We start from the raw sequence: 18,153 nt of genomic DNA, 5'->3' as shown, positions 1-18,153 counted from the left end.
ACGAGCGGCTCGTTGCTCGCTGGTTTCCCCGTAAAGGTGGGAACTGACCAACGTTACGAGGTGTAATGTAACATGTAATGTAATGTTACACAGCGAACATTCGTGCAGTCAGTACGTCGTGTTACGGGGAAACACGACGTAACACGACGTACTGACTGCACGAATGCTCGCTGTGTAACATTACATTACATGTTACATTACACCTCGTAACGTTGGTCAGTTCCCACCTTAACACGACGTACTGACTGCACGAATGCTCGCTGTGTAACATTACATTACATGTTACATTACACCTCGTAACGTTGGTCAGTTCCCACCTTAAGTCGAATTGGTTCGTTCCGTTCAAACGAGTGTAAAAGCTTACAATGCACAAAAAAAAACCGTCTTAGCAGGCGAGGTTCCAATCTACGACCGATGATGTAAATGGCGTGCTCATGCAAGGACACTATTGCTTTTAAATAAGCTTCCATATTATCTAATATATAGAATTCTCGTGTCACAATGTTCGTTCCTATACTTCTCCGAAACGAGTCGACCGATTCCTATGAATTTTTTTATGTATATTCAGTAAGTTTGAGAATCGGCTACTATCTATCTTTTAAACCCCTAAGTGACAAGGGGAGTACACGCCAAATTTTCTATTTAATTTTTTTGTTTTTTTTTTTGTTTTTATGATACATCATATAAAAATACCCTAATTTTCACCCCTCTACCATCAACCCCTGTTTTCTAGAAATAATATACATGGCAAAACAACGTTTGCCGGGTCACCTAGTTAATATATAATATGATTGATGTTTTTCGTATAGAATTCCAGTGCTAAAGGTTTAAGCATGAGTCACGCGTTGTCTACATTTCACTAATTCAAAGGACGACCCCACATTTCTAACATACTTTTTTCTATGTCAATGTGATTTTTTCTCACAGAAGCCAATAAGCCGATCATCGATCAACTTTCGCACCTGCTGTATAAAAAATCCTTTGTACAGTCTATAGAATGCGTCTAAGTTAGCATGAACAAATATCATGGTATTAAATTATGGTAGGGGTACTGTGCGGTAGCACAAGATATCGAAATTGGTCCAAAGTGCAAATTAAATAAATAAAATATATAATACATTCGTGATTGTACGAGAAACAGTTGCAATTCTTATTTTATTTTGGAGGGACAAAATTAAGGTACAAAATTAATTTAGAATACGTGTATTTCTTGTACTACTCTGAGCTCGTTGTCATAGTTTAATGACATATGCATGAGGCAGTAACTCCATTGCAGAAAAACACCTTTGCCGGTACTCTTCTTTTCGAAGACACTATTCTTAAAGCCACAGACAACTACCATCATAATACTTGGCGTTGACCGAGGTTGGCGAGGCCTCTTGCCCGTTTGCCCGCTATTCTATATAGAAAAAAAATGCTTTGATATATTTGTATTTTTTCTATGATTTATTGTAAATGTACGTATAGGACTTGCTATAATTCGGTGCAGTATCTAAAACTGCCAACTTAAGTGGCTGTTCTTCGTATTTAGACAGAATTAATAGCACATATAATACTTTTACATTTTACTAAAGTTTCTAATTGTCTTATTCAAGACATGAATGCGCGCTCTATATCGCCATCAATGACGCAGAGACATTTTATTAGGTGATAAATGATTGCAACATTACTTGCACTATTGGATCACCATGTATAATTAACTGATTTCATTTCAAATGTATTTCGGAAATTCCTAACACGAATTTTAACTTTTTATGTGCTTTCAAATACTAATTTAGGGTATGTACATATGTATATATACAATTATGTATATAGAAATACAGCGAGGAAATGCTGCCAGCATTAAAGGTACACTGCCACACAGACCAAACTTTTTAATTTTGTTTTAATTTCCTTTTTATTATTAGATTATAAAGAAAATTGTAAATAATGAATATTTATTGTTATGATTACTAATAAATAAATCTTTTTGTGCGCTTTAATATTAATTAATAAAAAAGGAAATTTTAAGGCCAAAAGCTGGAGTTTTTACTGATGTTTTAAAATCATTGGTACGCCTATTCATATGAGGCATCAAAACCAAGATGTCCTGATTATGTTGGTTCAAATATTATTATCAGAACTTACCGTTCATTAAACTTTACATTAAAGTTATCTTTGTTATGAAACGGATAACTTGTTATGGATTTTTACATTATTTTAATGTAAAACTACGTTTCCAGCAAAAGGTTTTATGTATCAAGTAGATTAAAGATATATAAATTTGATCTAAACAAATAATCATGTTAGTTTACATAATATAGTTATTATGAAAAATAAAGTAAATCTGTGGTGCTACGACCTTTGTAGGTCTGAGCCCCAGATTTCAATATCTGATCCATGATCATTTGTCAATCTAATAGGCAAGTAGGTGATCAGCCTCCTATGCCTGACACCATCAATTTTTGGGTCTAAGTCAAGTCGGTTTCCTTATGATGTTTTTCTTCACCGTTCGAGCGAATTTTAAATGCGCACATAGAAAAAAAGTCCATTGGTGCACAGCCGGAGATCGAACCGACGACTGAGAGTCGCACTAGGCCAACACTGCTATAAAATATATGAAGAATAAGGATTAAATTGAATAAAATAGTTTATATTAAAGAAATGTAGTTATGTAATCCCAAGCCACCGTGTAACCAGAAATAACCAACAATATCATAATTATGACCCATCCTAAGTAAACACACAAACATACGAGTTCAACGGACATTTCTAAAGCGTATTTTGACTTAATATTCGGGATTAATAATTTATTTTAATTTTTATGATAAACACTTAAAGTTAATTGTGAACCGCCACCTCCGCCAACTGCAACGGTTTGCATTAATCATAATATGCTTACATTCTTGGACCACGTGTTGCGCCATGACCGCTACCACCTCCTTCAATTAATTATCATGGGTAACATCCAGGGTAAACGGAGTATTGGTAAAAGGTAAGAAATCATGGCTGAGTTTCTGCATCTGGTACAGGACAAAACACAGTTCGTGAGACTGATGGCCAACCTCCGGTTATGGAGAGGCACTAAAAGAAGATGAAGATTCTATTAGTTATTTTGCATATAACGAAATGAGAAACAATTTAGGTGTCTGATGAAAAGATTTCTATTTTTATTAAAGTATAGAGGTTTCTAGGACCTTTTTTTACGGTCTTAGTAGACATAGAAAGCTTCCCACTCGTTTTGCCACCACCGTCTACTACATAGCCCATGCTTGATTTGCGACTTGAGTCAGTACCTACTCAATAAACATTTACTTAAAAGCATTAGCTTTTTGCAGATTAGATTTTAAAGAGATCTTAAAGCATACGTATAAAGCTACAGAATGCCCATATTTTCATTTATCTGATAGTTTTGTATTAATAGGCCACAAAGTGATATAAATAAATATTCACGCCAACATAACAGAATAATTAGGGTTATTAAAACACGAGTGTGTATTTAATAGCATGTAAGGGCTATAAACGTTATCTATGACGTAACATAATAAATCGATGTAACAAAACGTAATGGCGCTTAAATTGGAATATGCCATAGAGCAGACTATACAAATTGTCAGGGAAATTGCGTACTTTCTAGACGAATTAGAATTAAAACTTCTTGGACATAATTAATATTCTAGCACAACTTTCGTCCTAGTTTCTGTAGAACAATAAAGTTCGCTATTAATATTAGCATAACCTATCGTAGTCGTATACTAGATATTAAAAAAAACACATTTCCTTATCAAAATGTCTACTAGACTCGTATGCCACTCGGTTCAATGTATAACAATACCGCGCAAATGAGGCGGCCATGTTGTAAAAAAACATCAACGCGCCTTCGAGCTGTTACGTCGAGCTGTCAAAATAGGTTTTTTATGTTAACTGTGTGATTGTATATCTGTATTTTAGCTTTTGGATGGTGTGAAATATACGGGTATTATTTTTATAAATACACCAGTAATGAACTGATTTAAGCTGTAAAAATATAATAGCTAGGCCGTAAAGCCGACCGAAAGTGCTTCTTTTATTCAATGTAGCTCAATTTAGTAAAACCCCAAACTTTTTAATGATGTGTTTAAAATATGTTGATTAATTAAATATATGGTATTTCATTATATTAAACTAAGTGAAATTAAATAGAGATGTCTTTTTATATCTCAGGAATGCGTCAGTATATGGCAGGAATTGTAATGGGGAAGTTTTATCAGCCATTGACGATGTGCGTTCTTATGTGTGTGTTCTTACGTATTTTTATGTATGATACTTGCTCGAACGAAAAGGGCAAAATTTAATATAGGATTTTGAAGTGAGTCAAAGTTCGCTCTAAATTACGATTTTAAACCTCAGATCCTAAATTGATGTGTAAGGCACAGTAGGCTGATCACCACATGCCCATTAAGAGTACTTTTATTAATCAAATAGAAGCAATAATGTGGAACCCTGATTTCGATGTTATATCAGGGCTACGACATTTCATGCACAAAGTATTTTGACTCCCTATTTTCATCAACCATTTGATTTTTATAATCTACATCTGTCCTAAGCTTGACAATTGACATATTTGAAATCCAAATTCTTTTTTCGACCTCGCTCTGTTTACTGAGAATCCCATTCTAGGTCGGATTTTGGCGGTCCTTTGTTTGACGTATACAAACTCCATGATCAAAAAAAACCTTCGCTCCACAGATTACATAATGCTTTTTATTATCTGTGTCACGGAATTAGAATTCGTTCTTTTTTGTTGGGGAATTCGAAGCGTTGGTTTCTATTGTACGTACTAATCCAGAGAGAATAGTTTTTTTTGTGCTAAATTCTTTGTCCTCCGCGTAACCCAATACCCGTAGATTCATTGAACATTTTAAATTGAATTTTGCCAAATATGTAAGCGTAAATCATTTATTATCTATTGTAGAATGTGTCATTTTTTTCCGACATGTGCGAATCGTTAATTGAACATAAAATGTATAGCAAAAAATATATGTTTTATTTTGGCGGATTTAATTTAATATCCAGAAGGCATGAAAATAATAATTTATAAATAAGTTTAACTCATACAATTATTCGTTTAAATTATTTCTGGCTTATTAAAAATAATTAGTCGTACATTTTGGCTTGCATATTTTTTGTAAGTTCTATTGAGTTTATAAACGAAACCACAGGTAAAAGCTACTATGTAATAAAGGGTGATACTAAAGCAGTGAAAACAATGTCCCCAAATATTTACACTAGCGCCAGCTCGCGACATTCGTCGACAAATACGATGTTCAAACAGACGTAGCACTAATTTTATAACTACATAACACTTATATGACATTTATATCACTCACTTCTTGAAATTCACGGGATTCCACAATATTAGTCTTAGCCGATATTAAAGAGGTTTCTATTTTTGTTTGACCTTCTTCGTCAAAGACCTAACCATATTATCTTTTTATCGATACTAGGATGTTTATGCGCAGTGGATTTCCGAAGACAGGGAAAGGGAAGGATATTGTTCGGAAATGAAGAAGAATAATGTATTATGCAATGTGTCTGTTTTCTTTTCATAACGGGCAAACAGCACCACCACCACCAAAGGCTCACCTGATGTTAAGTGATACCGCACATCATCACTGTGTGGAACCAGCTGCCCACTGAAGTAGGTATTTCCGAACCAATTCCACTTAGGGTCCTTCAAGAAAAGAGCGTACCAATTCTTAAAAGGCCGGCAACGCACTAGCGAGCCTTTGTGTAATGGGAGTGTCTATGGACGGCGGTATCACATAACATCAGGTGAGGCTGCTGCCATTACTTACACTGAGAATAGTAAAAATTCTCAGTGTAAGTAATGAAGTCTTGGAAGATTTGTGTGTAAAAGTATATATTAAATAAAAAAATAAGAATAATTGTTACTAAAACTACTATGTTCGATCTGAAATTGTATAAATAATGTTTATATAATTGTAACATTGCAAGTACCGTATACAAGTATTATACAGCTTCCATATCAATCCCGTCAATCCAGTAAAATCTTCATTTAAATATTTACCCGCGTAATTTGAACCAATTATAAGCAACCAATATTAGTACACGCACAGGAAGCACTTGCTTATAGAAAATATTACGAAACAGAAATCTGAGAGTTTAATTTAACGTTACTAGTAAAAGGACGTCTAAGTGAGCATTCATTGGTAGCTTTTCATCTTTCCAATATTAATTGAATTCGCTTTTGGGCACAAAAAGCTCTCATACTTGACTCCTAATAAAAATGTTTTTTTAACTTGTTTTTAACTTTTAATTGTTTTAATTATAGTATCCTAATCGTTTATTAAAAGCTAAACATATTAATCAAATATGACAGTATTTACAATTTTCATAACCTACATAGTAATAAAATTTTTTTTTAAAAGTTTGGTACCTTTAACGCTGACAGCATTTCCTCACTGTATTGCGATACTTATTCTTTGAGCGAGGAAAGCACCAGCTCTGGGTTCACCGGTACTACCACCAACTGAAATCTTTAATTAGCGCCTGTGCACTTGAACCCCACGGCCCAAGAGTCACTCTCCGAAGAGAACAAAATCAAAGAGGAAAAAGAACTATCTATTTTTATTCCAAGAGTGAACCCAATACATAAGCAGAACACGTAAATCCCGCAAGTCACTTCGCAAATGACATGCAAAATATACAGGTGACGGACATACGATTTAGATAAAGACAAATAACTTGTGCGCAGGGCGAGTTATTTGACCGATTATATGCAGGTAGTGAGTGATTGGCTTTATATAGTGGGTTCAGTACTCATTCATGAAGCCTCGTTTCAATCACTCACAATTTTACGTAAATTTGGCATATCTAATATATAAAATTCTCGTGTCACAGTTTTCGTTGCCATACTCCTCTGAAACGGCTTGACCGATTATGATGAAATTTTGTGTGCATATTGGGTATGTCTGAGAATCGGACAACATCTATTTTTCATCCCCCTAACTGTTAAGTGTAGTCCACCCCTAAATTTAATTTTTTATTTTTTAGATATTTTTTTTTTGAAAATAAAAACAAAAAGCTGTAGCATTTTCACCCCAAATTTTCACCCCTCTACGATCAACCCCTATTTTTTATTATAAATGATATACATGGCAAAACGACGTTTGCCGGGTCAGCTAGTTTACTATAATAATAAAGTATTTTTTATTTCCATATCCATATGTTGTTAGTATTCACTTATAGCTAAATATTGATTGTGGATATCCCTCTTGGATGAAGGCATCCTCCAACTCTTTCCAGATGCCTCCATCTTATCCAGTTAAAAACTTGAATTCGTGTATGCGGTGATGTTAGTTATTTCGACTATGTATTTGCGTGTTGTTGTGCGAGAATGTAAGTGCGTGCTCCTATTTCACCATGTCTCCTGCTGATAGAGGACAAATCTTTGTTTTTAATTTATTTTATTATTATTTTTTACTTAAGATGTCATGTGGAACATGGTGTAATGTTTGCAGCTCCTTACAAACGTTGTGTAAAACAAAAAACTTGGCGATTAAAAAGAGTGGCGGAGAGTTTATTGCCAGTTCTTCTCTTCCGTTCTACGCCCTTGAACTGGCAGTAAATGTAAAATTAGAAGCATTTAATGTATATTTCTTTTTTGACGTTCATAAGTGTACATTGTGTTACCTTTATGAATAAATGATTTTTGACTTTGATATGATCACTGACTCATCGTTAATGGAATACAACTTAAAACCCATAAAGTACTATAATTTGTTGTAAATTTATTTAGAGTTTTGGTTTATTTAAATTAAACTTAAATGGATATTAACGCGACTTATGATATTCGTGAATAATTCTTGTCCCTTCCCGTCACCCATTGATCCATCTTTTCAGAAGCGTGTTTGATGTTTTTGCCTCTTTATGGTTGTTACGTTTGCCTATAAGTGCTTGTGAAACTAGTATTTTCTTATACGTACCAATGTATTAATGTGCCGAATGTTGGCAAGCTTTAAAATAAAATAAATGTAAATAAAGAACTGAGAGATGTCTATTGTCTAGTCTTCACAGACCCAGTTGTGCCAACATAACAGTTATATAACTGTTATATGAAACGGCATGATTTTCGTTATTATACATGTATTAAATGCCTGAAATAGACACGAGATAATCTTTATTAGTAATCATAACAATCAAATGTACAGTATTTACAATGTTCTTAACATACATAATAATAAATTAAAAAGTATACTTCAAAGGGAACAAAATCGAAGTTGGAGGAAAGACTCTTATATTTGAGCTGCGAACGAGATTGAAGATAATACTAATACTATAAAACGAGACAAGCAAAATATGTACCGGCAATAATCGCGAACAAACTGTGGAACATGTGCTTATACACTGCCAGGCACGACCAGCCCTGCGATTCTGTAACACACTTTTCGAACTCACTCAGCGGTTTTCGCATCGGCGGTCGCTCTCAAATCAGTCGTGAAGCAGTCATATTATGATTTGGCATTCTGATAAACAATAAACTACAAGCTCCCACCTTTTCAGAATTCCAAAGCATAAAATGACTGCTTCACGACTGATTTGAGAGCGACCGCCGATGCGAAAACCGCTGAGTGAAATCGAAAAGTGAGTTACAGAATCGCAGGGCTGGAGCAACAAACAGATGACAGTAGACCGCAACAGCCTACAGGAGATGTTAACAAAACACAGACCGTGCCTGGAACGGTTCTGCGATTTTTTTTTAATATCTGAAGGAGCCAAACAAAAATGAAAGTGGAATAATATGAATATTGTAAATAATAATATTATCGACGAGTATGATATTTATGTATCTTTTTAGTGAAAATATAACAGAAAAAAATTATAAAGCGACTAGTGAACCCGACAGCGCCGCCATCTGGCGGGCTGATTTGTGAATCTAAACCATTCCCAGATCCCCTTGAACACACACAAAAAATTTCATCAAAATCGGTCCAGTCGTTTGAGAGAAGTTCAGTGACATACACACTCACAGAAGAATTATATAGATATTTTTATGTTTGAGGCGTATAACATCAAAACTTGTGTGTGGACTGATTTAAGAAATCCATTCACGTTTCAATGCTCCAGTAACAGAGGATATTTTTAATTCCAATATAAAATCTGCGAAACGGGTACAAGCAGCTGATAAGGAACCCTGAACTACTCAAGGGCTGGCTTAGTATTTTAAGTAAAAATCCTTTATGAATCATGAGCGTTATCAATTCGTTTAAACCTTTCGATAAATAGAGTAAAGTAGGGCTCAAAGATGAGTTATTCACAGATGCTTAGTACGCTGCGGTTTACGTGAAGTTATACATAGAGAAAAACTTGTTTGTAGATTGAGCGTAGGGATTATTGGTACAATTATTGGCTTAGTAATGCGAAATAGCTGTTTCGCTGGGAATCGAACCCGCTACCAGTAAAGAGAATTTTAGTTATTACCTACGTCAATAGGTGATGACCATTAAATTTGATAGTGTTAAAAGATGATGAAGATTAATAATGGGGGGTGATGTAAAAAGTGTTATTTTTTTACAGTATGTACATTTAACATTCGCTCGAACGGTGAAGGAGAACATGGTGAGGAAACCGGCTTGTCTTAGACCCAAAAATTCGACGGCGTTTGTCGAGCACCGAAGGCTGGTCACCTACTTACTTTTTGAACCACCTACCCAAAACCATGCCGTCGATTATTATTCGTTTATTGTACGTAATTGGACATTCTAATCCTCCAGACGTGAGTTTAAAAAGTGAGTTTCTAATGATTTTTAGTATGTTCGATATATATTTTTTCGAATAATGTTACTCACGAAAAATTTGCTAAAATGACACATCTGCGACGTAATCTATGACCACAACATATGCCGGGAGGTCCAGAGTTGACAAGCAGATAGCTTAGTTAAGTGCCATAAGTACATGTTTATATAACACTAACGACATGCCCTGACTGTGTCTGTGTATCAAGTAATTTTTATGACCTTACACACACTTACATGCATCCTTGTATGTCTTAAAACCAAAAGAATTATTAATGAAAATAAAATAAATCAGTGCCACTACAACCTTTAGGTCTTGGCCTCAGATTTCTGAATCTGTTTCATAATCATTTTTAAATGTAATAGGCAAGTAGGTGATCAGCCTCCAGTGCCTGACACACGCCGTCAACTTTTTGGGTCTAAGACGACGTTTTCCTTCACCGTTCGAGCAAATGTTAAATGCGCACATAGACAGAAAGTCCATTTGCACATCCGGGGATCGAACCTACGACCTCTGGTATGAGAGTCGCACGCTGAAGCCACTAGGCCAACACTGCTCTTTTCTGCACTGCTTCATAAAATAATTATTATTATCTATAAAATGCATTAATATAAAACATATATAATAAGGGGCAAAGGAGCGTACGGAACAGCCATAAAAGGCAGCTGCCGCAGACACCCATGTTAGTGGGTGCCGGCCTTTAAGGACCGATATGGTCGCCACACTCCAAAAAAGCGCATTGTTTCTTTCCATTTTTCGTCATCGTTTCTTGAAGTAAGAATGAAAAAAATATATGGTGGAGTTGAGTAGTTTATGTATCCATTTTGAAAGTTCGATTAGATTATCGAAAGGTGGATTATTTTGAGTTTGAGTTTGATGATCTTTTGATCAACCCGATCAAAAGACCAATTGACAAGACCATCAATGAATTAGAAAAAGCTGGTATTGGTTATCTGTCGTGGCAATCTAAACGGAACCGCATGCAAAACAAGTTATTTAATATTGATTTTTATAAGATTCAAAGTTCACGCCTCAAACGTGTCAGCTAACTGCGAAATTATTTAAATTTTTCATCGTTATTTATTACAGATATCAATGGTTATGTATAGTGTGTATGGATAGTATTATGCATTTATATAACTTTAAAGCGATTTAGTCACCAAAATAAACCTTTATTACTGGGACCAACTTATCAACAATAATTTTTTAGATCTCACTACGTAAGTCTCTCGCTACGCAACTCAATTTATTGGTTTTGTAGAAACAAGAACTAGAGGAGCATTATGGAATAGTGTGGTGAATCTGTTACAAGGAAATCTATACAAAATTATGAAGAGGAAAGATTTGTATCAACAAATTGGCTCAAAAAGTACTGGACCGATTTTAAAAATTATTTTCATTTGAATACTACTAGTGATTAATATAGGCTATGTAATTTGCAAAAAAAGTAAGGATCACTACTAAAACTACAATAATGTTACCCAAAGTGTAAAAAAATGCCTATATCTTTCATCGCATGCGCTGCGAAAACTATTAATGATAGAGCAAAAAAAAAATTGTCCACAATATTAAAGAACATATCAATATCAACAAAATTAAAAAAAAAATGCCCACCCGTGCGAAACCGGGACGGGCCGCTAGTTATAAATAAACAAATATTTTATTTATTTATAACACTTTTTTGCAGTATACAGAAATATAATATAATAAAAATATTTAAATAAAAATGAGGGCAACGTTGTCGTTTACAAATTGATGATTGAAATCTTGATGATTCATTTTGTGTTGGAAATGAGATATCCCATCGGTGGTACCAGTAGCATACAAGAGAAAAAGAAATCTGTTAAAAAAATGAAATGTTTCCTTCGAAAGTAGTTTTTTTCTTGTTAAAAGTTGTTACGTATACAATTAATAAAATAAATCAGTGGCGCTACAACCTTTTTAGGTCTGGGCCTCAGGTTTCTGTATCTGTTTCATGATAAACAATACAATTTATAGTAAACAATAAAAAATTATTTTTTAAATAATACTTTATAACATCGACTACATATGGTATGACGCCATCCAAGTGACATTTGGCTAATTTATTTGTATAAAAAATAACCAACTTGGTGGGTCTATTCGGTAACTTATTCAAATTATCACCTATCGCCTAAAAATATGTCTAACACTATTTTTTTCAAATTATTTAAGTAAAATATAAAAGCAAAACTGTGTATGTGTTTGTCTGTTCGCAAGGTTTACGTGGATTTTTTTTATAAAAGAGCAAACGGTCAGAAGGCTCACCTGATGTTTAGTGATATCTCCGCCCATGGACACTTACATTGCCAGAATGCTCGCAAGTGCGTTGCCGGCCTTTTAAGAATTGATACGCTGTTTTCAAATTCAAAGAGAGTGGTTTATTTAAATACTATGTGCCAGGCTAGCCCAGGACAGAGCAGAATGGTCTAAAATAGGAGAGGTCTATATCAGATAACAACCATAAAACTGGTTGGTAAACCTAAAAAAAATCTTACCAATTATTTGTGATTTTGTTTGTAAAGGCTTTATATATTTATTTTATTTATAAGTAGTGCCAGGTAAGAACTACATAGTTGGGGCTGTAAGTATATAAATTTAGTAAAATGAATCGTTTATATATAAACATTTTACGGTATCTTTTATGTATAATGTATCATTCTTTTTTTTTTTTGCTTAACAAAAACTACTAGAATTTTCTTTAATTTTTATAATCAAATGTTTACTGTTTTACTGTAGGATTTCAAATATATATATTTTCGAAAAGATAGCTTAAAATATATTCGTAGATATAAAATTATACTATAATTTGTTATATAAAAAATACTGAAATTACCGACTGCGAAGCTTATGTTTAATTTGTATTACGGCAACCCAAGGTGACAAATTCCCATGGTAATAAAAATTAATGACTACATACTTACGGAGGTATGTAATGGTGATTCTTATCAAATACTTACATTACTTATTAATGATTTAACAAATTTAAATAGATCTGTTTTCGTTAATAAACGACTAATAAGGGGATTTCATACTAGGGGCAGTAATTGGCGTTTTCATGATAATTTCGAACGTTTTATTAACTACGTTACCTTAGTTTTTGATAGTATTTATAGTGCAGTCATATAAAGTCCCTTTAAAATCTCGATTATTGAACCAGCTTCATACACCCACACCCAGCTCAGCAGCTAATCGCAGATCTTAGTAAAGACATTGCGTTCACTAACACAATTAAGTAATGTATATATTTAGCTAAATTGCATAAATTATATTTTAAGTTTCGGCACTTTAGTTTCACTAGTTTAATAATCTGCTTTAAAACTATTATTATCGAAAAAATACTATTTAAGTATCAAACTAATTACAGCAATAACTTTATTTTACACGCATTACAAGCCGTGGTAACACACATTCTCGAGCACTTCTATCAAATGTGTCGTAAACTTTTCCTTTTAGAATCAATAGTATTATTGTATTAATAATAATTTAGTGAAACATTAAAATGAATATTTATTTGATAAATAATATATTTTAATAATGTGACGATGTAAAATTATATAAGAATTGACTATGATGATATGTGTCACTATATGTGATGTACTCACACGAGTATGATTGATAATGTAATGCAATATGTAAAATTCTACCTTTTAATTATGCACAAGACAAATTCGCACGCTATAATGTGTGGCAGAATATGTGATGTTTAGATTGTACCACAATTATATTTTTGTAGAATATTCTTACAAATAAATTATTCCTATTTATACAATTAAAAAAGGTTTCCTGTTTCATTAGAAAGACAAATAACAACGTAAATTTTAAAAAAACAGGTGAATTTTAAGTAATTTTTTTCCGCATTTTAATCGCTGTTCGTGTGAATCGCCTTAAAGCAATTACAATAAATATAACGAGATGCGATATAAATGCAAATGTATCGTATTAGACAAATTATAGAACGCAAATAAAGGAATTCATTGCAGATTAGGAGTAATTTATTGCCATACAAATTTACATTAAATGGTATTAAAATGGCGGAGTTCGGTTCAACGGCCAACAGATGCGGGTATGGGACAGACATATTTCTGTGCTTGTTTAACATTAAATAAATGTTTATTATCTACATATAAATTTAATGAATAAAGTTAACTTAAAAGCAGTTGAACTTTATTTTAAGTGAAAAGAAAGTGTCTTTTCAACAAACAACTAGAAACTATATTTAGTTAAATTCCGAACATGGACATAATAAAAGATAAAAATCACCGCACTAAGTGATTTCTGTTATTTTAAGATCTTCTTATAATTAATCAAAATAAATAATGATACAATAGATTATACTAGGTTTAGGCAGTCTTGAAACTTGAAAATCTTTTACGAAACTAAAATAATTTGAATATAACCTACTTCGACAATAACAGTTATCGTTTTGTAAAAATTTTGGAAACCAGCTAGATGCCTGTAAATTTCATGATAAATTAATATCAAGATCTCTCTCTTGTATGGTAAAATGTCAATTTATAAACATCTTCAAAATTAAAGATACAGATAAAATAAATATACCATGTTTATGTGTAGTGAAATATATAACAGAACAAAATTATAGAAAGCTTTAACAGATAAAACCTATTTAAGGTAAGATTAAGAAACGAGACTAGCGCGAACTATGACTCCCATTTGTCAAAATATACAACCTCAAATGTTCCTCCTTGCTGTATGAAGCTGTAAGCTCCTTGCTAGTTGTTAAGTAGTAATGATATATTTATGAGTAGTATACAAGCCAAGGCCGCACAGTTTGCTCACTCAGGCTTTCTTTCAATTTTATAAGCGTGGTGATTATCTAAATCGTCAGAGTTACGCCCTGTGAGTATTTGAATTTGATTGATAAGTATCAATTCTATTGGAGTAGGTACCTGAGTGAGTAATATAGAGTGAAAATAATATCCTCTGAATGTAAAGCCCTATGACCCAGGAACTGTACAAGTAGCATATAAAAAGTCTTAATTAAACAAAATTATAGTTATAACACACCCTTCTAGATTGAGAATATTTCAAGTTAAAAAACTGACATTGTTTTTAGAACAATTAATATTCCATTTTATACGTCGACCTGTCAAAAAATAATAAAAGGAAGCTCTAAATATCGCACCGATCAAAAAAATGATTAAAAAATAAAAGTATCAAGACGTCTCGAGTCACGCTATGCTGTCATGTTATTCAAGCGGACACAATTATATTCAAAATGGCTATTTATTGGATGCCAATATACATACGTATTTTTGTTGAGAAATTCCTGTTCACTAGCTGGCTTTGACTTTGGGTGAAAACAAAAAATGCTTATAAATATGTTTTTCTTTTGTTTTATTACTTTTTTGGATCATTTAATTCGATGCTTATTGGTATAATAGAAAAATATACATCCTCAAATTATAGTACGTCAGTCTAGTTTATGGCAGAGAAAACATTTATTTGTCACAGAGAATGCTCTCTGACAAATAAATGTTTCACGGAGTATAAGCAAAGTATATTATATATACGAGACCTAGGTAACACTGAAAATATTTAGAAACTGAAAAATGTCTTAATGTAAAAAGTTGCCAATACTTTTATTGTTTTTCGAAGTAATCTCCGTTCCTCTCTATACATCGTCGCATTCGATGGAACCACGCAGAAAAGCAGTAGGCCCATTCTTCCTTGCATCTCTTCTATGGCATTTTCGTGCGCTTTCACCGCATCTACAGGCCTCGTAAAGCGAATACCTCGAATTTTAACTTTAGTTCTTGGGAATAGTCGCGGGGCGCCAGGTCAAGACTGTATGGCGGATGACTCATTATCTTGACACCTGCTATAGTCAAATATTCAACAGTCCGTTTTGCGGAGTGCGCTGAAGCATTGTCGTGGTGAAGGAGGATCCTGCTTCGAGTGTGTCTTTCCAAGACAACAGGCAAACAGCGGTTGACATACCAGTCTGCAGTAACTGTCCTTCCATCTTCTAGCACAACTGTCCTTCTAGCACGAAATGACCTTTCCGAACAAAGATTGAGGCAATCATCTTTTTTATTTGACTTCTTCCTTTCTTTACCTTAGTTAGCCGATTCTCGAAGGGAAACACCCACTGAGCTGATTGTCTTTTGGTTTCGGGTTCGTAGCATTATATCCAGCTTTCATCACCTGAGACGATGTCAAATACAGCATTCGAGTCCGGTGAGTAAGCCCACAACGAAAGTTCATTTTCCAGTGTAACAAGAGTTTTAGATTTGCCGCCAATTCACAAAAACAAATGACAAATAAATGCAATGTACTATATTAGGTTACCAAAGAGTTCTTAAATTTAAATTCAAAAAAGTTTTCATTAGTAATGTTTCTAACTGGCCAGTTCTAAACATTTTCAGTGTTACCCACGTACAAGTATATTGTGAGCATTTTGAAATTATCAAATTAAAAGTAAATGCTACGTTTTAAAAATATTTTTTATACACATTTGTTTTATGTTGCGTTCCATTCTCTAAAAAGCGTCATAATACATCACTAAGGCAAATAAATTTATAAAATATTTTTCGCCAGCCATAATGGCGCAAAAAATCACTGACATAAATTTTATTAGTTCGGATGACATTCAGAATATGATGCTGTACATGGGAACGACGCGATTTTTTTCAAATTCCACAACGATATCTGATTTCAAAATTTTTCCCGCGTAAAAATAAATGATTATTAATTAATTAGGGTCGCGAGAGACAAGGGTAATTGTGCAGTACAATAGACAAACCTGCAGACGAATATCAGTCGTATTTTTGATGTCATACATGTGCAAACCGCATGACAACATTGTCAATAGAACCCTCTTTTTACGCGTATTGAAAGAAATATGGTCCTAATGCAGTAAATCGTAAAGACCAATTTCATTAACTATATTTAAAAATTTGAAGGGGTTGATGTATCAAGGAATTTTAGACCTTATTGCTTTTAATAAGAGTAGATTTTTTCTCAGTTTTGAGTAGGTTTTGTCTGAATACAGCGGTTTAAATTTCATATTATTTATATTAGCTTTAAGTTATAAGTTAGACATAAGGACTTGGTAGTTCAATTTTGAAATATTATATTTCATTTATTAAAACAAATACAACCATCTGCCAGCAATTTTGTCTGATCTCAACTGGGTAAAATGCTTCCTTATAAAATATATGAATACGAATTCGGAAGATCGTTTTTGTGAAATATAAAGCTGAAATCAGATGGCATCTCTACTGAGATTGATTAACATAGCTTTATACATACTTCATACAATTCATTTTATGTAACGAAAATTGATGCCTTAAGTACAAATAATGTATGGATATTCGCAAAGACTTCATTTATTAATATTTTTTATTTTTTCTAAGCCGTCTCCAAAAAGTAAATACTACATTAGCCATAAATTTGAGTAAATGAAAGTATGTGTGTGGAGTGTGATTTGACCATTCCCTATTTAACTATAATTCTTTATTTATTATAACTATCCCCTATATGTTCCCTGTCGTGTTATTCTTCTAACTTACTCATTTCCTCAGTAATATCCTTTTGTTAACATTTGAGAAATAATATTACCTATGTGGATATTGATATATACTAATTTTGGCCTCAGTGGTAGCCAAGCCCTGATCTGAGCTGTGGTAGACGCTGTGGTAGAACACCTCATACCTCATCAATTGTCTATGCCCAAACTAAACTTGAATGTATACCGACGAACGTGTAGGATCTGATCCTCTTACGCTAATTAAAGCAGCCTTGCGATTCTGTAACTCACTTTTCAAACTCACGTAAGTTTATCGCGAACAGACATATAGACGCGGCGGAGGACTTGTTTTTGTATAGTATAAAAGTTGGAAATACTATCTCTGACCTTATTGTAGGTATTTGCAATCTCTACTTATCTCTAGATCTCAATCATATATCTCTCATCGTACTGTTTTTTTATTATTACTAGAACTGATGTTAAGTGCCCATGGACACTCTCAATGCCAGAAGGCTCGCGAGTCCGTTGCAGGCCTTGTAAGACTTGGTACGCTATTTCTTGAAGTCGAATTGATTCGGAAATTCTTCAGTGGGCAGCTGGTTCCACGTAGTGGTGGTGCGCGGCAAAAACTGCCTGTAAAAACGCTCAGTTGTGGAACAGCGGACGTCGTGATACGGGTGGAATTTTGAATATTGCCTCGACATCCGATGATGAAACATTTTCTTCCAACTTTGCAAATCTGACTCTCAAAAATAACGTGGTTATCTTTTCACTAATATTACGTCTTTAAAATTATAGTATAGACTCGTTACAGTTCGTACAGATATGATATAACTAAATGATTTTGTATTCTCATCTTAATAATA

The sequence above is a fragment of the Pieris napi genome, chromosome 13, assembly GCF_905475465.1.
Source record: "Pieris napi chromosome 13, ilPieNapi1.2, whole genome shotgun sequence".
NCBI lineage: Eukaryota > Metazoa > Arthropoda > Insecta > Lepidoptera > Pieridae > Pieris > Pieris napi.
The sequence above is the reverse complement of the archived record's forward strand: the minus strand, read 5'-3'. Positions refer to the sequence as shown.